This window comes from Rhipicephalus microplus, unplaced genomic scaffold (genome assembly GCF_043290135.1).
Source record: "Rhipicephalus microplus isolate Deutch F79 unplaced genomic scaffold, USDA_Rmic scaffold_23, whole genome shotgun sequence".
Taxonomy (NCBI): domain Eukaryota; kingdom Metazoa; phylum Arthropoda; class Arachnida; order Ixodida; family Ixodidae; genus Rhipicephalus; species Rhipicephalus microplus.
The window spans coordinates 8,405,819-8,431,579 of NW_027464596.1; positions in this window are offsets into that span (position 1 = coordinate 8,405,819).

Genomic DNA, 25,761 nt, shown 5'->3' on the forward strand with positions numbered 1-25,761 from the left:
AGTAGATGAGGATGTGTCTACTTCAGAGGAGATGGAGGCAGCATACTCGAGCAGACGCAGACCTTTAGATCTTCGTTTCCGCATTTGAGTTAAAAATGCAGGGGTTTTGCTGAGATCCTCTGAACGGCTGCCATCCCAATCTATAAACACAGCCCCAGAAGAAGGCTGTGCACGAATCCCTCATTGTTTGCCCGGAATGCATCCACAGCAGCATTCGTGGCTTGCTTGACTACGCTAGCATAAGCCATCTCCAAGAAATTGCGGCACTTTGTGCCTTCGTCCGAGCGCTGACTTTTTGACTGACGCCCAATGACGCTAGCCAGAAGAATTCTAAAGCTGGCTGGGAAGCCCTCTTGAGGGTTTTTTTAAAAAAAGTAAGGACGTGTGATGTTTGTGCGAAAAAGCACAATCTCACCAAAGTTATACAGATTTAAGTGTGCTTGCGCAGAGACTATTAGTTTTTTGGACTTTAGTGACACCCAAGTTAGAATAATTGCAGCAGTGCCTGTGCATTTCTTGTTGGAACGATGCTTGGACAGTCTTTTATTGAAGTGTAGTAAGAGATTTGTCAGGGCATGTGCACTTGTATGTCTATGCTGTTGTTATTAGCAAACACCTACACATTTTCTAAGCAAGTACAAGACCAGTGTCTTTGTCAGCGGAGAAGATATTCAGATGCCTAATTTCAAGGGGGGGGGGGCTGTCTCATCCACGATTATCATCTCCCTGGCTTTAGACATAATTACTTGTAAGATTTCATAATGGCATGAGCTGACTTAGTGCCATGATCTTGGAGCCATTGTCAAACTAAGGCCCTCTCAGAGAACACACAGGCAGCAAGAAGAAAACACTGGTCTTCACCATGCTCTTCCCACTATGTAATAGCAGTGTATCACCAAAGCATGGGTTAAGGGGGGACATGGTACCTGAAGCTATTTATTTTATTTGTAAACCAATTGAAATATAAATGCACAGGTATATGTATTTTGTTGTGCTAATTTCAGAAATGCAGTAATTTTTTCTGTGACTCAGCAAGTTACCAAGTCACCGAAATAATTAGATATTTATTACTAATAATTGGTGAGACAATAAATAAAAATCTACTGAGCAGAAAGTTAAATTTAGTGCATCAATGTAAAGTAGATTACATAACGATTGAACTTCTGCAAGCAGTTTTTCAATCCAACAACAATTAGCAATTCAGGAGCTCATTAAAGCTTAGATGTTTATGTCACAGCCACTAATGAACAGGAACAAAAGCAAATAAAAAATATAGAGAGAGAAAACAAATAATGTGCTTGCAGCAGTTCAAGCTTTAGGCATTCAGCATCACATGAAAATTACTGCTGTAGCTGTTCTAGGAATTTAGATATCACTGTACCAAACAAGCAAAATGAGTAAAAAGCTTGTTCTGAGAAAATCACGAAAAATGTAAACAGCTCAATTTATTTCAGAATATCATAAAATATTTATAAGTTAACAGTTGTAAATGATCAGTATCCCACTGGCACATAGTCTGTCTGCACATTGTTGCCTGTGTGGTGTTTTTTCAGGGCTCGGTGCATATTTCCTGCTGATACACGCTTTCGAGTTGTAGCCTCCAGGCGACGCTGATCTTTTTCAGCCATACAATTGCTGCACGGTGTGCTGGGGCTTAGGCTCAGCTCGTTTAGTATTGATGCACTTGCTCTCACATTTCCTGCATTAAACCTTAGCACTGTCTCCGCCACAGCTGCTTTTACGGTAAAAAGGGAGGCATGGCGCTCCTTTGGTGCAAGCGACTATATGACCGAGTGCAGGATCTCATTGCTGTTTTGAATATTCCCTCGCAGGTACCTCTCAAGCAATTTTCTGTTGCTCAGGCGTTCGTATATAGGCAACAAAGCCTGAAAAACATTAGGAGGCAGGTTGCAAGGGTGTTTTGGTGCTGGCTCACCCCTAGCCTCTGCGGCATTTTGGCGGCACCACGAATTGGGACCTCTTGCGCAAAAGGAATGGTTCGACGCAGTGTCGTTAGACGTTATGTGATGGTAGGTTGCCATCACTGCCTTGTGCATGGCATCCACATCTCCTTTGTGCGTTTTCAGTGCCCATCCATAATAGGAGCTTAGCCGCATAATTAGGTCAGCTGTGAGCCGACCTTTTCCGCCAAGCCTCTGAAGGCCAGAAGCTTTGCTTCTTGAGACGAGGTTGCGTAGTGCCAGGCCAATACCTTTTTGTACGTAGTTCACGCAGTCCTCTTTTTCCACTTCTACGTAACCGTAAACTTTCTCCTCTTGGAGTGTGAGATACGTACGACTGTCTCCATAACTAAGTACTGTAGTGTTCCAAAGACCGTGCCGCTCGAGGGACCACTTCCATAAAATAAGAGCTGCCTCCACTTTCACCGACTTTTTGTTTGTGTTATTCAGACAATTGTGGTCTTTCTTCCAGCTTTCGAAAGACGGATCGCCTTGCTTTGGGCCCGTCTCGCATGCCGCGCAGAAATTTCTCAGGACAACGTAGTCCAAACAAAGCCCCGTGAACAATTGTATCACGGTGCCGACGCCGATGTGCGAGGAATGTCCGCGAGTCATCCGCGACCTATCGTATGACACCGCAATGTTTTCGGAGTTGCTGAGGCACAAATCTTGATAGAGCTCTGGAACCAAGCGCGCGCAATCGCTTGTCACATTTTTGGCCGCACGATCCGCTGCGGGAACCAGCTTACCTTTGAGGTAGCTTGGAAGCGGCCTTCGGTTCACCACGGACGCGTGGCGAGCTCCAAGTCCACGTCACGTCACTGCAGCTCGTGCTCACGAGACGCAGCTTGACGGCGAGTCCGTATTCACGATCGTCTATGACGATTTCTAGGTCACCAGCACCGCATAATTTACATTTCGCATGCACAAGCAGAGTGTTCACCAAATCTAAGCTTACAATTCTAAACACACTCGCGTCCGGCGTTTCACACGCGGCATCGGCGTTGTAGGTCAGCAGATCTCGTTTCCTTTCCGTAGCAAAGGTGGACGACAGCTGCAGCAGTTTATCTTAAGCTCTTTCTCTGCCCTCTTTCGATTCTGCGGGCTGCAGAAACTTCGTATCGCAACGCACGCGACCACCGGCACCTCCGCACGACGACAGTCTTGTTAGGCCTAGGTTCATATCGGTGGCATCAGCAGAGGCGGCAGCCGTGACTCTTTCGACATTTGGCTGTGTTACACTCCTCTTCCTGATGTTCTCCATAAATGCGCGTCGCACTTTCTTCGTCCCAAATGCTTTTTTCATGGGCGACTTCCGAGCCATCTTTCTACGCTTGAGCCACACCGGCGTTAATCACACACACTGAAAACATGGCGCATGGCCGACAGCGCGGATGAGCGCTGTGCAGACGACAAGAAGGGAATTCCGCCAATCGTATGCTGAACTTAGGTCATGTGCGCTAGGCAACAAATAAGGGCTTGTGCTGAGACTATTTTTTCGCGCGCTTTTTTGAGAAAACCAGCGGCAGCATAGAATAGGAGTTGGCGAGAAAATGAAGAAGAAAAATATCGTTTTCAAACGAGACCAAGATAGCCACGCTACGACACGTGAAATGGCCGCTGCGTTTTGCGAAAAAAGGGCCTTTTTAGCAATAACTTCGGCCGCAATTCTGCCAGTATTGTTGAAGTAGAGTTATGCTGCCGCCCCGCCGCGGTGGTCTAGTGGCTAAGGTACTCGGCTGCTGACCCGCAGGTCGCGGGTTCGAATCCCGGCTGCGGCGGCTGCATTTCCGATGGAGGCGGAAATGTTGTAGGCCCGTGTGCTCAGATTTGAGTGCACGTTAAAGAACCCCAGGTGGTCAAAATTTCCGGAGCCCTCCACTACAGCGTCTCTCATAATCATATGGTGGTTTTGGGACGTTAAACCCCACATATCAATCAATCAATCAATCAGAGTTATGCTACTGCTAAAATATTACTGCAAGAGCTGAGAAGCATTGTGTAGTCGCGTAGCTAGATCTCTAGATTTCGAAAATGCCATTTTCTGAAACTCAACTTTTTTGCAATGCCCAAAAGAGAGAGGCTTGTACTCTCGTGGAGGGAAAGCTGGAGGCGGACGCTACCGATCTAAAGATATGTCATCATCAACCATTCCAAAATGTCTGCATACTGTTGCTGTGACTGTGCATATATGTTTTGCATGGTATGATGAAAGCAGGGGTAATTCTTCAAGGCCAGCTGATAATACGTATCAGTCTCTTCTTGAATTGCAAATGGAGAACCAAGAAGTAGCTTTTTCCAAGTGGCCAGCAGTGCATGGAACGAAATCATTGGTGGAGGTTCCTTCTAAGCTTTTCATGTTGTACTTGTTCGATTGCCAAGTGCTGAAATCCTCTGTCGGTCAGAAAATGCCTTGCAGCTATCACACACCTTTGGGAAGTTTCTTGTGCATTTTGAAAATGCCAATGCTGGAGTGGGGGCAATACAGAAGAAGATCACGACTGTGGCATTGAACGGGCATGGCAGGGGCAGTGGTCTAGATCAGGTAGTCAGGTATCTGAACACCAAGTAGGCACGGGGTTTTGTAGACATGCTGCCAGGCTGCTGACTGGTAAGACAGGCAAGTTCATCGGGCAGAAGCATCTCGGGCTTGGAGCGAAGAACTGGCGTGCTTCAACCTTGTAGAGTGAGGTAATGAGGATGAGGGGATTATCAGGCCTGGGATGCGTGCTTTTTTTTTTCTTGGTGCACTGTAGGGAGCTTCTCCATTCCTTTTGTCCATGAAATACCGTTAGGAATGTAGATGCTTCCGTTGCCCAAGGCACTGGATGCCTGCTTGCGAATCAAGCGTGCGGGCATCAGAATTTCAAGGCCTGTACAGAAGGCCCTCGGCTTGCATGTACATACGCCTGTATCGACGTTGGTTGCGGAGAAGCATGGGTTGCTTCCTCTAAGGAGGCAGGTGGCACTGCCGAACATTCTCTGTGTGTGCAATGTGCGGTCACCATGTACCCATCTGGCACTGCCCCCTTGCGGCACACATACGTGACTGAAAGATTCTGTACAAAGTAAAGGTACTGTTGCTTTGGGTGCATTAGTTCCTTTTGCTCTCTTTTATGAGCGATAACGTGAAGAGTAGGCTGGGGCCCCCTTCTATCATATACAAATCACCAAGAAAGGAAAACAATCACGCTGTTTGCACACAATGAGACATTTCAAGAAACAGTACATACAATACAAAGGAATGCATATAAGACAAAGAAGTATTGAATTCTAAAAATATAATGAAGAGCACCGCAGTTCAATAAAAGAAACAGAGATCTTGTGCTGCTTTGCACTTGTAATGGCATGCAAGTGAAGAAAATAAAAAAATAACCAGAACGAGCACATCAGATACACAATACATAAGCTGTTGAAGTGAAAAAGTTTAAAATTAATCATTTCTGTTATTTTGGAATTTACACCAACAATGTCAAATGCACAATCACTCTGCTCGATGCACATACATGTAGAGTTCATATCTGAACTTCATTGAAGAACTCAAATGATTAGGTATATGAAACAAAAAATTGTGAATGCTCAAATTAATAAGGAAATTCATTACATGACTACAGGAAAAAAACATATGTGAAATATGTATCTGCACTTCATCGAAGAACTGAATCATATAGGAAAATGAAAAGAAAAATAACCATTGTTCAATCGGTCAAGGGCGGTCTTAGATTACTTAGATCACTTGCACTTGTGTGTTTCATAGCAAATGACAAACATTTTCGTGGCAAGTGATCGTTTAGTCCAAATGGTACAGGTCCTTTCGCATGAGTTGTATTTGCGACCGGTGTACAGGAAAATAGCAAAAGACATTTATTACAATCCCATACTGGCTACTGGGGTTTCAAGTATCTTTCAACGATGGTTCTCAAGACCGTGAAAATGCATTCCTAGCCATTTCAGATTTTCCATACTTCTGCTTACATTTTTTTGTTTACAGTGGAGAAAAGTGGCACAGCATTATACAGGCACTATAAGTAGAGTGATGTTCTTGGGCCCTTCCATCTGCTGAGGATAGCATCAACAGCATAAATTCGGTCATGGCTACTGTGGCCTCCGAATAACGCTACTAGTGCGGCGTACTGCTCAATAGGTCTTTCGACTTGCACAATTTTGCGGGTATGAACATTGAGGAAAGTTTGCGGATCTTTAGAAGCTGCTGCTTGCTTGTAAGAATGAATGAATGAATAAACTTTACTTAAAGCCCGGCAGTTTTACCGGGCGACGTGGGGGAAGGGGGGATTAACCCCTGTCACTTCCCACTCTCTGTTGATTATGATGACGGTGTCTCAGGTGACCGCTCGAAGTCCTTGGACCCAGGCGGCATCTTCAGCTTGCCGGACGGCCCAAAACTGGTCGACCAGCTGGTCGCTGGTGTGTGTCGCCTCCCAGCGGCAGCGCAGCTGACGCCGCCGATGGGCAACAGTGATCACAGCCGCAGCGGAGGCCGGCCCCTGCTCTCGCGCGGTGGTGGCAGCAGCAATTGGCCTCGGAGTTCGTCCCTGCCTAACATACGTCGCGAAGGGAGCGGCGACAGTGACGTTAACTTTTTCAGCACACTCCCAAAGCATGTGCCGCAGTGTGGTCCTTGGGTATTGTCTGCCACAGGTTCCCGATCCATGTGAACCATGTCGGTCGGAACCCGCTGCGGAGACTCGAGGGCCGCTTGAACGCTTGAGATGTTTGATTAGTCAAGTAGCTGGTCATAGTCCCTAAGATGCCACAAAATAATTATTTTCTGCCTTGCATTATTTACACAATTCATTTTATTCAACGATAGGCATCAGAACTGATGCACTTTGTCTCGTACCACTTAGTTTTAATAAGCCAGTTGCATGTAGTATAATGGTTTACATTATTTTCTGGAGAAATAACTCCTGTAGAAAAAGACAGACCAAAGAATGTTGTTTAATGTTCTTTGTGAGGCAGAACAACTTGTGGAGTACTTTCTTTTAATGATTTTAAAATAATTGCAAGTTACCATACAGCACTGCAAATATCAATTTTGGCATCAGTGCACCAGATAGCGTTTTATAGGAGAGTTGTCAATGCACAATAACCCTGAATTTGGTATAGAAAAACTAGAAAGGCGATTCTATAACTAGGTCATGAAAAAAACTTTTTTGCGTGTTTCGGATTACAGTGTCATCTGCATGTCCTACATGGTTCTCAACTTTACGATATAAATTACCATAACTCATTATTGTGAAAATTTTACTTTAAACGAGGTGTAAGATTTTTAAGCTTAGTTTGCAAAAAGTTGAAAAAAAAGCTTTAAAAAGCACTTCTGCTTGATGTCACAGTAGCAGGAGAATTTCTGGTAATCATTGATCTTAATGGCCTTTGCAGTATGCATGCCTTTGTGAACCGGTGAAAGAGAGTAAACGGTAATTAGAAAATTTGAGTGATAGCTTGTAGTTTAAGCAGGCACAAATACGATTATAGTATGGAATACATATGAATGAATTCTAACGCTTTGGTACTTCAAGGTTTTCACTCACAACTCTTCTCTTCGGCAAGTGACGAGGACATATACTCTGTGAAAGCAAGAAATGCAATTTTAATAATCCCTAGTTACTGTAGTCGTTCTTTATGATGTCACAGGCAAAAGAGACATGAAAAAATTATCAGCCCTATTGGTAAAAATAAGTAACTTAGCACTATTTTAACATAAGCAACTTGAGTAAGAGTGATAAAAAATCACGGTATCAAAAGCTATTTCATGTGCGCAACACTGAAAGTGGGGAGAATAGCACAAAAATTATAATTTTCCTGACACTTTCAGACACGGCTGCATTTCAATAATAAATAACGTTTAAAAAACTTTTATATGCGGCACACAAGCAGCAAAAGTAAAACACTCCTTAACCGCAGCAACCTCTCCTTGATAATCCGTTTTCCGGCTTTACCTGCTCTAAAAGCTTATGCATGAGCACTCAAGTGAAGTAAGCACAGCTGCAGTATTTTTTCTCTATCAAAGTATGTCCAGGGAAGTTGTTTAATGTTAAGCAATGCTAAGGACAATGACAGAGTAGAATAATAACCTAGAGTTGGAATCCACTAAAAGGTCTAAAATCAGTGGTGATAGAACCATGTAGTTTCAGTTTAAAGCTGATTGAATATAACATCAAAAGTTATTTCGCAACAAAAAGGCAATTTGATCTTAGTTTTACCCTATGCACTTGCATTGTAGTAGGAGGGAAATGTACCATTTTATTGTCTGTAAGGCATGATGTTATATATCTTTAAACTGGTTGGCTAGTTTGAAATAATTGAGGTCCACATGTGATTAAGAATATAATGGAATAAAATTGTATTACGCGCACACGTACAAAGGAACACATGTCTTCTTTGATCAAGTTCAATGTTCAGACTGCCCCACCTAACCTAATTCTCTCTGTGAGGAGAAGGTAGCGCACTCTCTCCTGTTCTAATTCGCACTCCACGGTGAGCCTGGCTCTCGTCTGTCAACGGTTTCCTTTTCGTTCGCAGTTTCGAGTTCTGGGAGAAACCGACCGTTGTGAATATTTGTATCGTCTGGCTTTTGGAGCTCTCCAATTTTATTGCACATGATATTAAGTACCTCTGCATTACGTTCTTATGAAAAGCAATGGTGCATGGGTGAACTCCAGGCCTAATGGTGAATGCGTGAGCAATGAAAAAAATCGCCACAGCCATAAAAGTTCTCTTGCCGCTATACTTTCTTGGCGTGAATGGTAAGAGTGTTAGAAGTTAGTCATTATGTTCATTACTTTATGGCATAATGTCCTGGTCTAACGAATCATACAAAAGAGCACTGTTCTCGGGGGCATCATAATTTATTTCTGTAACCCAATGCTCGGGAATATGCAGAATTTGAATAAAATTGTCTCAATGCTTGAATTTCAAGCACTCCCCAGGAAGAACATCCTGGTAATTGAACAGACAAGGAAACTAATGCGAAATAATGAATTGCGATGCGTTTATGATTGCATCTAAATACCATCTTGTGCCTCGTAAGGCTACTTAATCGGAGGAACTTATCTTGTATGGCTTGCAATTATTTCGTTCACAAATTGCGTTGGCTATGGGGTCACTTGTTTCTTATACTTCTTTATGTACAATTTTCGTAGATGCCACTTGTTTAAATTTAGTTTTTTTAAACATTCAAAAGTAGTTTTTTTCCCCCTCTTTTGTATCATATCTCACGTGGTCAGATACGAGCGGCTTTAACTACAGGTATACTACACACCTTCAGTTGCTGTGGAAAATTACTAGGTGCAGAGCTAGTATCTGATGTGTTTGCTAAAACCTGACATATCTTATTGCTATGCGAGGCTACAGTAAAGTCAACTTCATCTTTCGAATCTTATTTAGGTTGACCGGATTTCTCTTTCAATTCTGATTTATCTTCTATTGAGCCTCTCTTCGCAGTGTCGTTATCTGCGCACTCCGCCTGTAGCTAATCGTTCAGGCCTACACACCATGAATTACTTAGTTCTTTCGACCTTTTTGCATCTTTCTGTTAACCACTAATTTGTTCATCACTCTGCACTATTTTAGGGAGTGGCGAATTGTATTTCGTGTTTACAGGATAGGGAAGAATTTGAAAAAAGTCCTCCCACTCTCTCAATTTTTCAGAAAGTTTAGTTGGGCTACATAGGGCTTGTACATTAGTAGCTTCCTTTAAAGTTCCAACAGATGTGCATCCACATATGTATATCTGGCCTCGGTAATATCAACTTTTGGGTATGCCTTTTCTGCCACGCATGTGGTTAAAATGCTTAGTTTGTCTGGTGACATTGTCAGGTCGGTGTTCACAAATTATTATTTCAGCCAGCGCTATTTTGCACGCAATGTTCATCAAAAAGTTCCATGTAATTTTCTCTTCTAGGTACAAGAATGTGCCTGCAGGGCAGCTGGTACTGCGTGTTAAATGTGCATATGCATGTCCTCATAATATTGGTAACTTCATAAAACGTACGGCCAATGAGAAATGTGTACATGTAATCAGAGACAACACAGTCTCCTTCATTTTTCATAAATCGCCCATATTCTTTTCATACCGATTTCCTACCATATTCGGTGCATTTTGCTGACACTTCTATGCAAAACTTATCAATCCTACTGGTGTGAATGCAAATTTTAATTTCTTTATCATACGTATGGTCGAGTGATAGAGCATCAAGGGTTACATTTCTTATCGAAGCTTTTAGTGCTTCCACCAAGTGTATGTCACGTGTTAGATCCTTTTAACTTTTGATTATGGCTTTCAATTTGATAGTTAGTATTCTTTCCTAAATTTTATGCTAAACTTCATGCACTCGCAGGATAAGTATGAACTCACATGCTCTTGTAGCTGTGCCGCTTTTAATAAAAGTACTCGTTTTTCGAGTGCTTCTTCCAAATCCTGCAAGTGCTCTTGATATGTATGCACAGTATGTGGGAAAAGCAGTTTGTTGTTTATATCTTTAACATGCTTTTTATCTAGGCTGTGTTGCTTAGGCTGCATATTTTTTATGTATACATACTTTAACCCATGCCATGAACACAACAAGATTCTACAGTTGGGTAGAAGCTGCCTAAATATGTTAATTTCTTTGTCCATTATTTCATTGTGGCACTTCTTCTTTACGACAGGATTGAGACAATTGAATGTCCTTAGGAATGACTTCATTATTTCTGATGTCTCACACTGAACAAATGCGTAACATAGAGGCCTGCATTGGCTAGTTGCAATTTTGCACACCACTGATTGCGATATATACTGTTTTTTATTACTTGATAAACACCATCAAAGAACAAGACTTCAGGGTATTTTTCTACTGACGAGACTATATGCTCTAACTGAATTAATATGTACAAGAGTCAATTTTTTATATTTTTTACAATATGAACGCGCCAACGAGAGTTTTCACAAAACAATTGGCTGATTTTTCTACCAAAAAGGCTTCATCATATGAACTGTCCCTAATTTTTTTAACAGTTTGAGGTTTCATGTTTGTGATATAACAAGAAGTAACATGTTTTCTGTTTATCTCAGAATGGCATCTTTTAGGTCTTTAGGTTTAACATCACAGAAAATCAAGTCGTTAAGCTGCTCTTTTTCAATATCAGTCAGTGCACAATTCTTACTGTGCCATAGAAAAATCTTGGAACCTATTTTATGGTTGTCACATTCACTAAATGTACAAAGTCACAATATGGCTGTAAAAAAGACTACAGCGCAAGCTTAAGTTTCACATTACAACCTGTACCATTGAAGCGTTGATTGGGCAGAGTATTTGGTCACATTGAATTTGGACGCCCTGCATGGAAACAAACAAACAAACCTAATTTGAGGATACGGAAAGTCTGCTTCGTGCAAATCTTTCGCAATATGCAATCCATTTTCATCTGATTTATTAACATGCTTCAGATGAAACCCTTCACTTTGCCAACCTTTAAGGCTAGCCTTAAACTCCTTATGAATGCTAAACTTGCTTCTTACAGAAGGATTTCCTCCACCTGCGCAGATAAAGCTGCTTGACAATTTTGCCGATATTGCTTCCTCCTTCTCTACACGAGGATCACCACAAGATGAGGAAGCGCTGGTGTCAGCAGCACTGCGGCCCTTGCCTAGAGCCACGCCACAGGTGTAAAGTGGCCCACAGTGAGAAGCTGAGCTCTGCTGAAAAGCAGCTGACCACAACGGCATGGCAGTACGCCTTATTTTCGTCACTTTGTGTTGAGCTCTTGCTGCACCCTTTCTTATTTTTGGCCGTCAGGTTTGCAGACTCTGCTTCCTCCTCCTCTGCATGGTGACCACCGTGAGGCGAGGAAGCACTGGTGTCAGCCGCCCTGCGGCCCCTGCACAGAGCCGCGCAACAGGCGTAAAGTGGCCTACAGTCAGAAGCTGGGCTCTGCTCAAAACGAGCAGAACATAACGGCATGACAGTACGCCTAGTCATCGTCACTTTGTGTTGCACGCTCGCACCACTGACAAAAGAAGGAGGAGAACCTGCATTCGTCTTGCTGTGCCCTTTCTTATTTTTGGCCCTCAGGTTTCCAGACTCGGCTTCCTCCTTCCCTACATGGTGACCACCGCGAGGTGAGGAAGCGCTGGTGTCAGCCGCACTGCGGCCCTTGCACAGAGCCACGCCACAGGCGGAAGGTGGCCCACAGTCAGAAGCTGGGCTCTGCTCAAAAGCAGCAAAGAACAACGGCACGGCAGTAAGCTCAGTCATCGTCACTCAGTGTTGCACACTTGCACCACCACTGACAAGAGGAGAGCCTGCATTCCTCTTGCTGCGCCCTTTCTTATTTTTGGCCCAAAGGTTTGCCCACTCTGCTTCCTCCTCCTCTACACGGTGATCACCACGAGGTAAGCAAGCGCTGGTGTCAGTCACCCTACGGCCCTTGCGCAGAGCCACGCCACAGGTGTCATGTGGCCCAGAGTCAGAAGCTGGGCTCTGCTCAAAAGCAGCAGAACAGAAGGGCACGGCAGTACGCCCAGTATTCACTTTCTGGTGCATCCACACAACACTCACAAGCACAGGAGCGTGGACAGTCACAGCTGAAGCCCTGGTGCTTATCATTGCAGTTATTGGCAGTGAAGGATATCCATGAGCAGTGTCTGCTTCTGGGACCCAAGTTGTCACTACCATCGCACTGCGACGTTGCATGGCAGCAGAAGCAGACTTCCGTATTACAACTACCCACATTTCCTTGCAAAGAGATGCAGGGGCTTCAACGAGCGTCAGGTCTGCAGAGAGAACTGGGAAACTTGTTTCGTTATTCCAGTACTGCACCAGCCCTCTTGACTGGTCACCGAACTGAAATTGAAGCTCCATGTGGTCTTTTTTCCCATGGTGCTGCTACCGTACTGCTGCATCGTGGCTGACTTCAAGATCCTCGCTTCCACTTCCACTTTTTATGGACGCATGCAGCAGACACCCCAGCAGCTAAAACACAGAGGAGCACATTTAGTTTAACCCCTCCATAACGTAAGCCCTGAAGAATGATCTTGTAGGAATGAAGAAATGTGGCATCCAAAACGAATATGCATTGTGTACAAAGCATTTGCTCTTTCTCAACAGGAAATAGATTTCAGAAGCACTGCCACAATAACAAGTGCAACTTTTTCTTTTACCCTTGTATTAGGAGGTAAACCAGATATTTAAAAATTGCAGCGCCGCTCATTTTACAAAATGGGCACTTAGGTATCTCCCAAAAGGCAATGGAGCAAATATTGCTCTTTATGCTCTGTTGTATAATGATCATAGCAAGATCACTTCTTTTTCTACATGGGAATAGTTGTTGACAACCAACGTTTATAGAACTTGTTCAGTTCCCAAACTCTCTGCGTCCGCCATACATTGAAAGCGGCGCAAAACTGAATTCTGGTGCAGGTGGCGCTGCTGCAGCAACAGGCTCTGAGCAGACGACAAAGCACGAGGGAACGTCACGCATGCAGCTATTATCCGCGCGAATATTGAATTGCTTGAAAATGAAACGATGACAACGACGGACTGGTTTTTTTCTTTTTACGCCGTATCGAAGGTCTAATACACCAGCAAGAATGTTTGGAAACGCATTAGGTGGTGTTCTATGTGGCACAAACTAAAGCAACCACTCACAGTTCTTCACATCCTCATGCATTTTAATGAGTAAGATGTTCTAAGAAAGAAGCACTTTTTACTGGCCTGTAGAGTCTAAAAATATGATCTTGCTTGCAGATTCTAAGCATTGTGTCTGCTGCACGATTTCTGCAACATCAACGCAGCCTAGCAGCTTCTATTCCTTGAATTGGTTGTGCAAACGCTGACACCTGCAAGAGGTTACAAATAAGTTGAAAAAACAAAAAACAATGTTCAGACATGGACACAATAGTACTACAGTTGTATCAAGGAAACGATATGCAAATTGCATTGTTACCCCAAAAGATGATGAAAGTGAATCATTTTCAAGTTTTAGGCCTATTGCACTCAGAAGCTGCTTGTGCAAACTTGTTAAAAAAATTGTTAAACTGTAGACTTGTGTATTTTCTTAAAAAAACATTTCGCTCGACCCATACCAGTGTGGATTTCGAGAGGGTAGATTGACCACCGACCAGCTTGTTCGTATCGAGGCACAGATCAGACGCTTTTGTCCACAAACAATACTTTCTGTATTCTTCGATATCGGTAAGGCCTGTGATACTCAATAAACAATTGTATCGGGCCAGTTGGTAAATATCCATCTTGATAGGAAGCGCAGCCACTATTACAAAGAACACGCAACGCAAACGCTTGAACTAAGCGTTTATTGCAAATGTCAGAGCGTATAAAAGGGGTGAAAAGAGAAAAAAGATAACCCCCTTTATAAACTCTGACGTTTGCAATAAACGTTTAGTTGAAGTTAAGCGCTTATGCCTCTCCGCGGTGGTCTAGTAGCTAAGGTACTCGGCTGCTGACCCGCAGGTCACGGGTTTGAATCCCGGCGGCGGCGGCTGCATTTCCGATGAAGGCGGAAATGTTGTAGGCCCGTGTGCTCAGATTTTGGTGCACGTTAAAGAACCCCAGGTGGTCAAAATTCCCGGAGCCCTCCACTACGGCGTCACTCATAATCAAAAGGTGGTTTTGGCCCTACAATCTGTGCTCTCAGCACTGCGTCGTGGGCCATACGAACAGCTTGTTTTCGAAACTCGATGCCCTCTCCACACTTCACATGTGACGCTTCAATGGCTGCCAAGTCACTGCGGCATCATAGGGAATATGCCGATACTGCCACACGGGCAGCCCTTGAAGGAACACGAGAAGAAGCCATACCACTTTTGCAGACCGATGCTGCCAGTAATCTTCGGCGACTTGCGCGTGAAATCACGTTTTCACTATGGTGCCCACCAAGCATCGATACGAATCGTCATCACCACCTGTCCTCTTTGATGGCTCTCCGCATGCCCACTGGACTCGACCGAAGAGAAGCCACCCTTCTTCATCGCTTATGGCTAGGAGTGGCATTTACAAAAACTTATTCCTTTGTCATAGGAATGGCCGACAACGCTCTCTGCGATGCCTGTCATTGCGAAGAGACGCTACACCACATCCTGTGTGACTGTCCGTTGTATGAAATTCAGAGACAGTCACTGGCGTCCGCTTTCGCGCATCGACAACAGCCAAATGTCTGTGGCGACTATTCTGTCAAGTGCCCGACAGAAGACATTGCAACAGAAGGCGACGGAAGCTCTGTTGAAATTCCTACGCGACACGGACTTGAACAAGCGACTGTAACAGCAACGTCACACACCGCGAAAGACAAGACTGGACCATGGCGTAGTGTGCGCGCGTGTGCTGCCGAATGTGCTGTGTTTTTCTCTTCCCTCTCTGCTCTCTATCTTTCGTCACCCGCTGCCTATAGGCTGGTTAACCTCCCTGCCGCTTTTTCCCCCTGTTTTCATTCCTTTCCTTGGGACGCTAAACCCCACATATCAATCAAGTTAAGCGCTTGTGTTGTGTGTTCTTTGTAATAGTGGCTGCGCTTCCTAGCAAGACGGAGCCTATGAAACAACATGGCGCTTAGGAATAATAAGAGACCTGTCTCACCTTGGCGTGCGTGGCAGAATGCTTACTATAATCCAAAGTTACTTGTCAAACCAGACATTCCATGTCTGAGTGGGTAGTGTTTTTTACAAAACATTTGTTCAAGAAGCAGGAGTGCCGCAAGGTGGTGTACTTAGTTGCGCACTTTTTATTAAAAATGAATTCTTTGCGCTTGTTCATCCCTCAAAATATGTTTTATTCCACATGTGTCGATGACGAGCAACTTGGTTTAAATCATGCAACCTGGCAATGTGTGAGCGGCAGGTTCAGCTAGGTTTAAACAAGGTCTCCAAATGGGCAGAGGAAAATCTATTCCGACGGAACCCACAAGAAAGCACATGTGTCTTGCTCTCCCGAAAGAGAGGCATGCACTCAGAACCTCACATTAAATTGAATGGTCAACATTTCTCTGTTAATGTCGAGCATAAACTTTTTGCCCTAATCTTCGACCACAAGCTAACCTTCATACCGCACATCAAGTATTTAAAAAACGAAATGTGTAAAAGCCACGAATGTTCTAAATGTGTTGTCACGTACTACCTGGGGTAGTGACAAGCAATGTCTCATGAATTTGTAAAGAAGCCTCATTTGCACCCGTTTAGATTGTGGGGCCTTTGTTTATCAGTCTGCGACTCGAGGTGCTTTGAAGACGCTTGACCCTGTGCTCCATCTTAGCATCTGCCTTTCTACAGGTGCCGTTGGCACCAGCCCCGTAGAAAGTCTTTAAGTTGAGTCAAATGAGTGGTGGCTCATCTGCAGAGAACTTACATGTCCTTTGTATATTTGCTTAAGGTGAAAGCAGAAAAGAAGCACCCCTCATACTCCACTATTAATGATTTGTCAAGCTCCATTCTGTTTCAAAACGGGCCTTCGATGAGGCAGCCCTACTCAGTTAGCCAGAAGGGTCTAGCTGAAGAAACTGGTGTGCCACTTGAGCACAGTTTATTGGCATCTGTAGCATACCCGCCATTGTGGCAGTGGCATACTATAGACTGCAATGTGTCTTTCCTAGAAGTTACAAAACACGCGCCCATTGCCCACATCGAAAACGTACTTCCTGGAACTTCAACACAAATACACACGTCCTGAGTTATTTACAGGTGCCTCCAAGTCTGGCTCTGTGTCCTACGCTGCTGTCGGCCCATCCTTTTCGGAGGCTGGCCCTCCACATCCAGACACAAATAGCTTCACAGCGGAAGCTTACGCAATACTTGTGGCCACTAAACACATCCAACAATGACAACTACAAAAAGCAGTAATTTATACCAACTCCATCAGTGTGGTAACAGCTCTGCCAACACTTAAAAAACAAAAATCCCTGCTCTTATCTCACTTCATTTTTTTTGCACACTATACACATTGAAACAACATGTTGTAGTGTTCTGGATGCCAGGGCACCGTGAGATCCAAGGCAACGTGATGGCTGATCAACTCGCTGCATCCGTCCACGAAAGCACTGCCACTACACCCATATCAATCCCTGCCCTTGATCCTAAACCGTCTCTCAAACGAAAAAGCCGTCTCTCAAACGAAAGCTCCGGAACTACTGGCAGAGCAAGTTGCGAGTATATTGAAAATTGAGCAGTCAGTTCGCACACATGATCATGACAAGTTCTTCCTCTGTGTTTGTCACCTGAAAACACTTCGTCTGGTCTAACATGAGCCAGAAAAACTTGGCATCTTTGACAATGTCCCCATTATAGGATACACATGGCGTTGCGGGCATGTCGTTCTGTATTGGCAAAGTGAGAATGGCATTTCGTGCATGAGACTTCACTGAGCGGCTTACTTCAAATCCTGTACAGTTTAAAAAGCAGGTTTTGTGCACTTCAAAAGACACACTTTGTGTTTATCACTACAGATGTGATATCTAGCGTTAAGAACAATTTGAATCTGTGCACTATAACTATAATTTAACTGGGAGATTCAGACAATATAGGGCATCTTAGAAAATGAAGGGAGCAATTGTAGTCTCACGAGTTCTCTAAGCAAAAAGCAATCAAATGTTAATTACTGCATGTAAGTACGTTTTGCATTTTGAAGAGTGCTAAAGGGGTCATATGCCACTGGATCTGGCCAGTCACCACTTTTGAGAATATGCACTAATTTTTATGCATCAATTCGACATCCTCCTAAATGCGCTGATATTCAATGCACGTTAGCGTGCACAAAATTTGCCTCACTATGGAATAGAAAATGAAAGTAAGGCTCGTTCAAGAATTCCTTCAGACATACTTAGTTATTCTGCATCAGCTAACATAAATGAACTGTGTGATACTTAAAAAATAAATTTTCTTTCTGGTGAAGTAAAAGCACTCCTTCACACACGCAAAGAAAAAGAACAACGGCCGGAGAAGGTGATGTAGATTATACCATATAGTTTTATCATTGTTTCATCTTGCAATTCATTTTTTACCTGCTGTACAAATCAGCAACCATGCAACTCCATTGCTCATCACACTGCTATTCTATGTCTGTATATTTAAGCTGATACTCAGATTTTAAATTCGAGTATAAAGTGAATAACGTTCAGGAGCACTCAAGATTTTAAGAATGTCTCTTGTTTTGCCTATGAAGGTAAAGCAAGGCATATCGAACTGCTATTTGAACTACACAAAAGAAGCCACCAGTGTTAGCATACAGTGGAAATGTCGACTCATTAGAACAAACTGGAACAGAATAATTACGCGGCTAAGATGCTCTTCACAGACAAAATAATGGTGGTGGAGGGTAGCCTTGTATGACTTTATTTATTGCACACTGTGTAAAAGCAAAACATCTCGCAAAGCAAACAAAGCATAAAATACACCCGAGGCCTTGCATTTGTATATTAAAGGAGCACTGACAACAAATATACTCATATCAAGATTTTCGCGCCAATGAGTAGCTATCGACCCCCTAGTAGCTATTCGCAGCCTGAAACGCGTCTGAGGTACGAATGAATATTGTGAGCGCGACAAGCGAATGACTCTTTATTCTCTTTGTAATCATCATCACCTGTACATCTTCTTCATCTAAGAAGATCATCACTAGCGTGATTGAGCTCGAGCCTGGCCGAAAAAACCAGTTCCTCACAAGTGGTGGACTGTGCTTTTCGTTCCCTCAAGTCCTCTCGCCCGTTCTAGCTGGAGCTCCGCTCGGGTCGTCGCATACAACCCCCTGCCATGGCGGCCCAAGAAAACCCTGGCCCAAGAAAACCCTGGCCCATCCAACGTCGCCGTCTTACTGCAGCCACCGCCACCCGCTCCGCCCAACAACACTCGCCTGCGTGATCCACCAGTGTTTTCCGGTCTCCGAGGCGATGATGTCGAAGACTGGATCAAGAACTACGACCTCGTCAGCGATTTGAACAGGTGGGACAATCCACACAAGTTGCGCAGCGTCCCATTTTACTTGTCCGATGTTGCGAAAACTTGGTTCTGGAACCACCACCCGGATCTTTCCGACTGGGACACTTTCGAGCAGCGAATTCGTCAGGTATTTGGTGCCCCTGCAGTTCGCACTGTGGCAGCAAAGAAGAAACTCGCTCAACGCACGCAGCTGCCGGGTGAATCTTACACCTCTTATATTGAGGATGTCCTTGCACTGTGCAAGCGCGTTAACACCGGTATGTCTCAAAACGACCAAATACGCCACATTATTAAAGGCATTAACACCGTCGCCTTTAACGCCCTCGCCACGCAAAATCCTGCCACCACCCAAGACGTGATAAGCATCTGTCAGCGACTTGACGAGCTTCAGTCTCTTCGCCTTTGCTACGATGCCACCGACGTTCGTTTGCCTGCACCCCTCGACTTGCGTGCGCTTATTCGCGACATCGTTCGTGAAGAGCTCAACGGCCGCTGCTCTTCCTGTGCTGCAGAAGTTACTTTACCTCCTGAAAAAGATAGCTTGCGAGACCTGATTAAACAAGAGATCGCCTCCGCATCGCGTGCGACGTGTTCCAACAGTCCCTGCGTGCGCCAGACGCGCACGTACGCCGAAGTTGCCGCGCTCTCTGCCGCACCCACCGTTTCTGTGCCTACAACAGCAGACCATACGCCTGTGGATTCGTTATCACCGCCAGTGCGTGCACCACCTTACTACGCACCTCAGCGCCCACCTCGACCAATATGTTACTACTGCGGCTATCGAGGACATATTGCTCGGTTTTGTCGAAGGCGCCAACAAGACGAGCAACGTGGCTACGCTCCCGAAGAACATCGAAGCTTCCGTCCGACCATGAACTACTTACGGCCACCCTCCCGATCGTCCTATTACCGCTCACCGTCACCTACTTACCACACGGACATGCCTGGGAATTCCCGTACGTCTCGCCGCAGGTCGCCTTCGCCAGGTCGCCGTTCAGTGTCGCCTCTACGGCCCGCCTCCCATTCCACGAACGCCCACGCGGAAAACTCCCCAATGCAGTTTTAGGAGGGGAAACTGCATCCCTTGGACAGCTAACAATTCCTCCAGAGCGGCCATCGAATTTGATACTAGTGTTTGTAGAAGGTGTACGTGTTGAGGCTCTTGTAGACACTGGCGCTGCCGTTTCGATTATTCGTGCTGATTTTTGTTCCCGCTTTACAAAAGTCACCACACCTTATGGCGGCCCACCTCTACGTGCGGCGACCAACGCTCTCATTCGTCCACTTGCACAGTGTACCGTTCGTGTCTGCATAGGAGGCATTCGTCATCACATTGTTTTCGCGGTATTTCGTGAGTGCACCCACGCTCTCATTCTTGGGTGGGATTTCTTGTCTTCTGCGTCCGCTTTCATATCATGTCATCAGCGCCTCCTGCATCTAAACGCCACTGACTCTTCTCCGCTTGAACAAGATGGACGCATCCGCCTTGTCACCAAGTCAGATTATGTACTTCGGCCATACATCGAAGAAATTATAAGTGTTAATTGCACCGACATTGTGGATGGCGACGTACTAATTCTCCCTTACGGTCATACCCTACGTAGGGGCATTGTGATCACACCGGGGCTTATTCGCTTCTTCGATGGGTGTACGTACCTAACCGCCATAAATCAAACGCCCGAGTGTGTACTGCTCCCCTGTGGCTCAACAGTATCTTGCGCGGTCGACAGTGAGCCTGTTGCGATTGTTACTCTTCCGAACAACAACCACAACGATGTTCCGAAGTCGCAATCATTGCCATTCAATGCCTCTGCCACACCTGCGTCGGTGACAATAAGCAATGACTTAACACCTGATCAAACTGAAGGTTTACTCGCCCTGTTAAATTGACACCGTTCTCTATTTGACGTGAACTCGCCCGTCCTAAGCATGACTACCACCGCTACTCACAGCATCCAGACTGACGGCTCTCGTATTGTACATCGGCGTTCATATCGCGTGTCTCAGGCAGAACGCAAGATCATCGAGGAAAACGTCTCAGACATGCTACGACGCAACATCATACGTCCTTCCTCGAGTCCCTGGTCATCCCCAGTTGTTCTCGTTCAAAAGAAAGATGGGACAGTGTGTTTCTGCGTCGATTACCGTGCGCTAAACAAAATAACGCGCAAGGATGTTTATCCCCTCCCTCGGATCGACGATGCACTGGATTCATTACAGGGCGCAGAGTATTTTTCCAGCCTCGACCTTAGGTCAGGCTACTGGCAGATACCAATGTCGGAGTCTGATAAAGAGAAGACCGCCTTTTCAACACCAGATGGGTTGTACGAGTTCAATGTGATGCCTTTTGGACTCTGTAATGCGCCCGCCACCTTCGAACGCATGATAGACGGCGTATTGCGTGGTTTGAAATGGAAAACATGTCTGTGCTATCTCGATGACATAGTAGTGTTTTCATCCACGTTCTCGCAGCATCTACAACGTCTTGACGAAGTCCTCACATGCCTTGCAAAAGCTGGTCTACAGCTTAACACCAAGAAATGTACCTTTGCTAGCAAGACAATCAAGGTTCTCGGCCACCTTGTCAGCAAAGAAGGAATTCGGCCCGACCCCGAGAAGCTTGCCGCTGTCCTCGATTTTCCTCGTCCACTACGTCAGAAGGACCTGCGCAGCTTTCTTGGGTTATCTTCTTACTTCCGGCGCTTCATACGTGGTTTCGCGGAACTTGCGTCTCCGCTCCATCAACTCCTCGCAAAGAACGTCCCCTTCATTTGGTCCGAAGACTGCGAAAGCGCTTTCACGGCATTGAAGCAAGCCCTCACGTCGGATCCGGTACTGTGCCACTTCTATTCCACCGCACCCACCATCCTTCACACCGACGCAAGTAGTCATGGTCTCGATGCGGTACTCTTGCAGCGTGACAAAAACTCACGCGAACGCGTCGTTGCTTACGCAAGTCGTGCTCTTATCGCTCCAGAAAAGAACTACACTATCACCGAGCAGGAGTGCCTTGCTGTTGTTTGGGCAGTGCAAAGATTCCGACCATATCTTCACGGCCGTCATTTTACCGTCGTGACCGACCATAACGCCCTATGCTGGCTTTCATCGCTGAAAAACTTATCGGGTCGCCTTGGTGGCTGGGCGCTTCGCTTACAGGAGTATGATTTCGATGTCGCCTACAGATCTGGGAAGAAGCATCAAGACGCTGATGCTCTATCGCGCTGTCCTTTGCCCAGCGGAAGCAATTCACCATCGATACTCCAAAACAACAGCACCTCTCCAATCGCAGCGCTAAGTTCATCACCTGCCACCCTATCCATCCTTGTTTCACAACAACGTGTCGACCCATACTGCCGCACCATTGTTGACCGCTTGACCGGCTCTACTACTCCTCCAAACGCCAGACTCCGTCGACAACTTAAACAATTTAAGCTTGTCGGTGATGCTTTATGTCGCTACATTTACCACATCGATGGAAACAAGTGGGTACCCGTCATCCCACGTTCTCTGCAACGTGAAGTTCTGGAAGCCTTTCATGATGATCCAACCGCTGCTCATCTAGGCTACCACAAGACTTACGACAAAATACGAAGTCGTTGTTTTTGGCCTGGCCTCTCTTCAGCCGTCGCTAAGTACGTCGCCTCCTGTGTCCATTGCCAACGGCGAAAACGACCGACAACTGCTCCAGCTGGCTTAATGCAACCTCTTCCTTGTCCCACCTCACCTTTTGAAGTCGTTGGAATCGACTTGTATGGCCCTCTCCCTATATCATCCAATGGGAATCGCTGGATTGTCACGGCAGTCGACCACCTTACCCGCTACGCAGAAACAGCTTCTATACCATCTGGGACTGCCACTGAGATCGCCGATTTCTTTCTTCGCCACATCTTTTTGCGTCATGGAGCTCCACGCATTCTCCTCAGTGATCGTGGCAAAGTCTTCCTATCTTCCATTGTCGAACAAGTTTTGCGTGCCTCGAACACTGTTCACAAGACCACTTCTAGCTACCACCCGCAGACCAACGGATTGACTGAACGGTTTCATCGGACCCTATCGGACATGATCGCCATGTACATTCACCCCAAGCACACGAACTGGGATGCAATTCTACCCTTCGTGACATTCGCCTATAATACGGCTGCTCAACGCACTACCGGGTTTTCTCCATTTTTTCTCGTCCATGGTCGCTCGCCGAGTTTCGCTCTGGATGTCTCTTTCCTTTCGGCTCCTGCACCCTCGACGGCTCCTTTCTCTGAAGAATTCCTATCTCGTCTCGCACACTGCCGTCACCAGGCCCGTGTTAACACCGGCCTCTCTCAAGACACTCGAAAATCTCGCTACGGCTCGTCTCGCCGTGTTGTGAGTTTTTCCCCTGGTGACGAAGTTCTTCTATGGACTCCACTACGCGTCCCCGGCCTATGCGACAAATTCATCAGTCGCTTCATTGGGCCATACACGGTGGTCGAACAGACATCTCCTGTCAATTACCGCGTTTCTCCTCTTAGCGCTAGTCCTGATCATCGTTGCCGATGAACAGAGATAGTGCACGTATCTCGTTTAAAGCCTTATGCGCGACGCATTTCATAATACTGTCAAGCGACCAGGTGGCCGCTTTCACCGCGCGGGGGAATTAGTGTGAGCGCGACAAGCGAATGACTCTTTATTCTCTTTGTAATCATCATCACCTGTACATCTTCTTCATCTAAGAAGATCATCACCAGCGTGATTGAGCTCGAGCCTGGCCGAAAAAACCGGTTCCTCACAATATGTGTAATATTGATTAATATATTCGCTATCGTACGTGGTTCAAAATGGGTCGAAAGCCCGCCCAATTGTAGTGCTATCAGCGCTACCTCGCGGCCACGTCAAGGCTGTTGCACAGCTGACGCTGCTTTCGTCGAAAATGGTGACGTCACGCACCCTGATATTTCTTTCGTCTGCTAGGAGCGCACATGCAGTCAGTCGAGCTGTCTCTGATGATGTAGACTAAAGCCCCTATATGTGTTTTCTGCCAGCTAGGTTAAGTAGTGCCAACTCGTTCTTCCCCTTTCCCTTTAGCCCCAGAATCGAGAAGGGGCCTCGTACTGCCACTGAAACCCAACTCGTTCGCCAACACAGGATCTACCCTGTAGCATCTCGGCGCAAAGTGAAGCGAACAAATGCGGTTATTATTCTTAGACATGCAGTCCGTCTGTCTATCGGCACGTACGAAGTCAACCCAGTGGCTGCGTTGAGGTTCGTGGCTCGGAAAGGCATGAAATGCCACGCAATTGCAGCTTTTTCCGTGCCTCGACGTGCAGGTTCTTTCTTCGCAGTGGTTTCCCGACATTCTGGCACATGTTTGTCACTCTGAATGATCGTACTTATGCTGAGCACAAGTCAAATCAGTAAATGCGGCACGATAAATCACACGCATGCTTCAACACAGCAAGGAGAGCCATTAGTGAGGGCATGGCCGGGAGTTGGCTCCAAACATACTCAGATCGTTGACGTCATTGTTACTAGCGTATCGTTACTCAGGGTGGCATTTGTGGAATGTATCGCACTGAACACGTAGCACTAGTGTCGATGTCGCAGGGCAGTCTATTTTCCGTTTTTTTCTCCATAGCTTCTCTACGCTGCTTGACGTCGAATTGAAATAACTTCCATGCGACGGATGCCATTCAAATTTGGCTAAGAAGACCTATGCATACCAAGTGATCGAATGATGGACACGTCTCGAACTTGAAATTTCATGTCAGTGTTCTTTTAAAGGAATTATGTCAAACAAAGAATTCATGATAACACCGATCAGATAGAGAGAGCAAGTATATGCTAGCAAAAGTTAACTGCTGTTACTGCTGTCTTGCAAAGCGACATGCAAAACAACGTTTTGAATAAGAAAACACCATCTTGACATAAAATGCAACCTAAAGTGAGTATTGCAAGGCATCATTAAGAGCAAATGGATGCAAAATCGGAAAGCAATGTCATGCACTTGAAAAAAAAAATACTGGCTGACGGACACTCCCAATTTTTTCTCATACACTGGTCACAGCTTAAAGCCTCAAATTCATGTTTCATATGTTATCTATCACCATCTCTAAATTCGGTACTACAGTCGGACCCCTTTATAAAAGACACTGATATAAGAGACAAATGTGTATAGGAGACGCCAGTGTGCCTACACTGAAATATGGGTTGATAAGAAAATGCATATGAGGTGCCCTGCCTATAAGACACATCTTGTATGTAAGACAAAAATTGCCATCCGAAGCATGCCTCTCATCATCATCATTATCATCATCATCATCATCATCATCCTGACTACGTCCACTGCAGGACAAAGGCCTCTCCCATGTCCCGCCAGTCAACTCGGTCCTGTGCTTGCTGCTGCCAAATTATACCCACAAACTTCTTAATCTCATCTGCCCCCCTAACCTTCTGACTCCCCCTGACCCGCTTGCCTTCTCTGGGAATCCAGTTAGTTACTCTTAATGACCAGTGGTTATCCTGTCTACGCGGTACATGCCCGGCCCATGTCTATTTCCTCTTCTTGATTTCAACTATGATATCCTTAACCCCCGTTTTTTCCCTAATCCACTCTGCTCTCTTCTGGTCTCTTAACGTTTCACCTACCATTTTTCTTTCCATTGCTCGCTGCGTCGTCTTCAATTTAAGCTGTACCGTCTTTGTAAGTCTCCAGGTTTCTGATCCGTAGCTACGTACCGGCAAGATACAGCTGTTATATACCTTCCTCTTGAGCGATACGGGCAATGTACCTGTCGTAATTTGAGAGTGCTTGCCGAATGTGCTCCACCCCATTCTTTTTCTTCTAGTTACTTCAATCTCGTGGTTCGGCTCTGTGGATATTACCTGCCC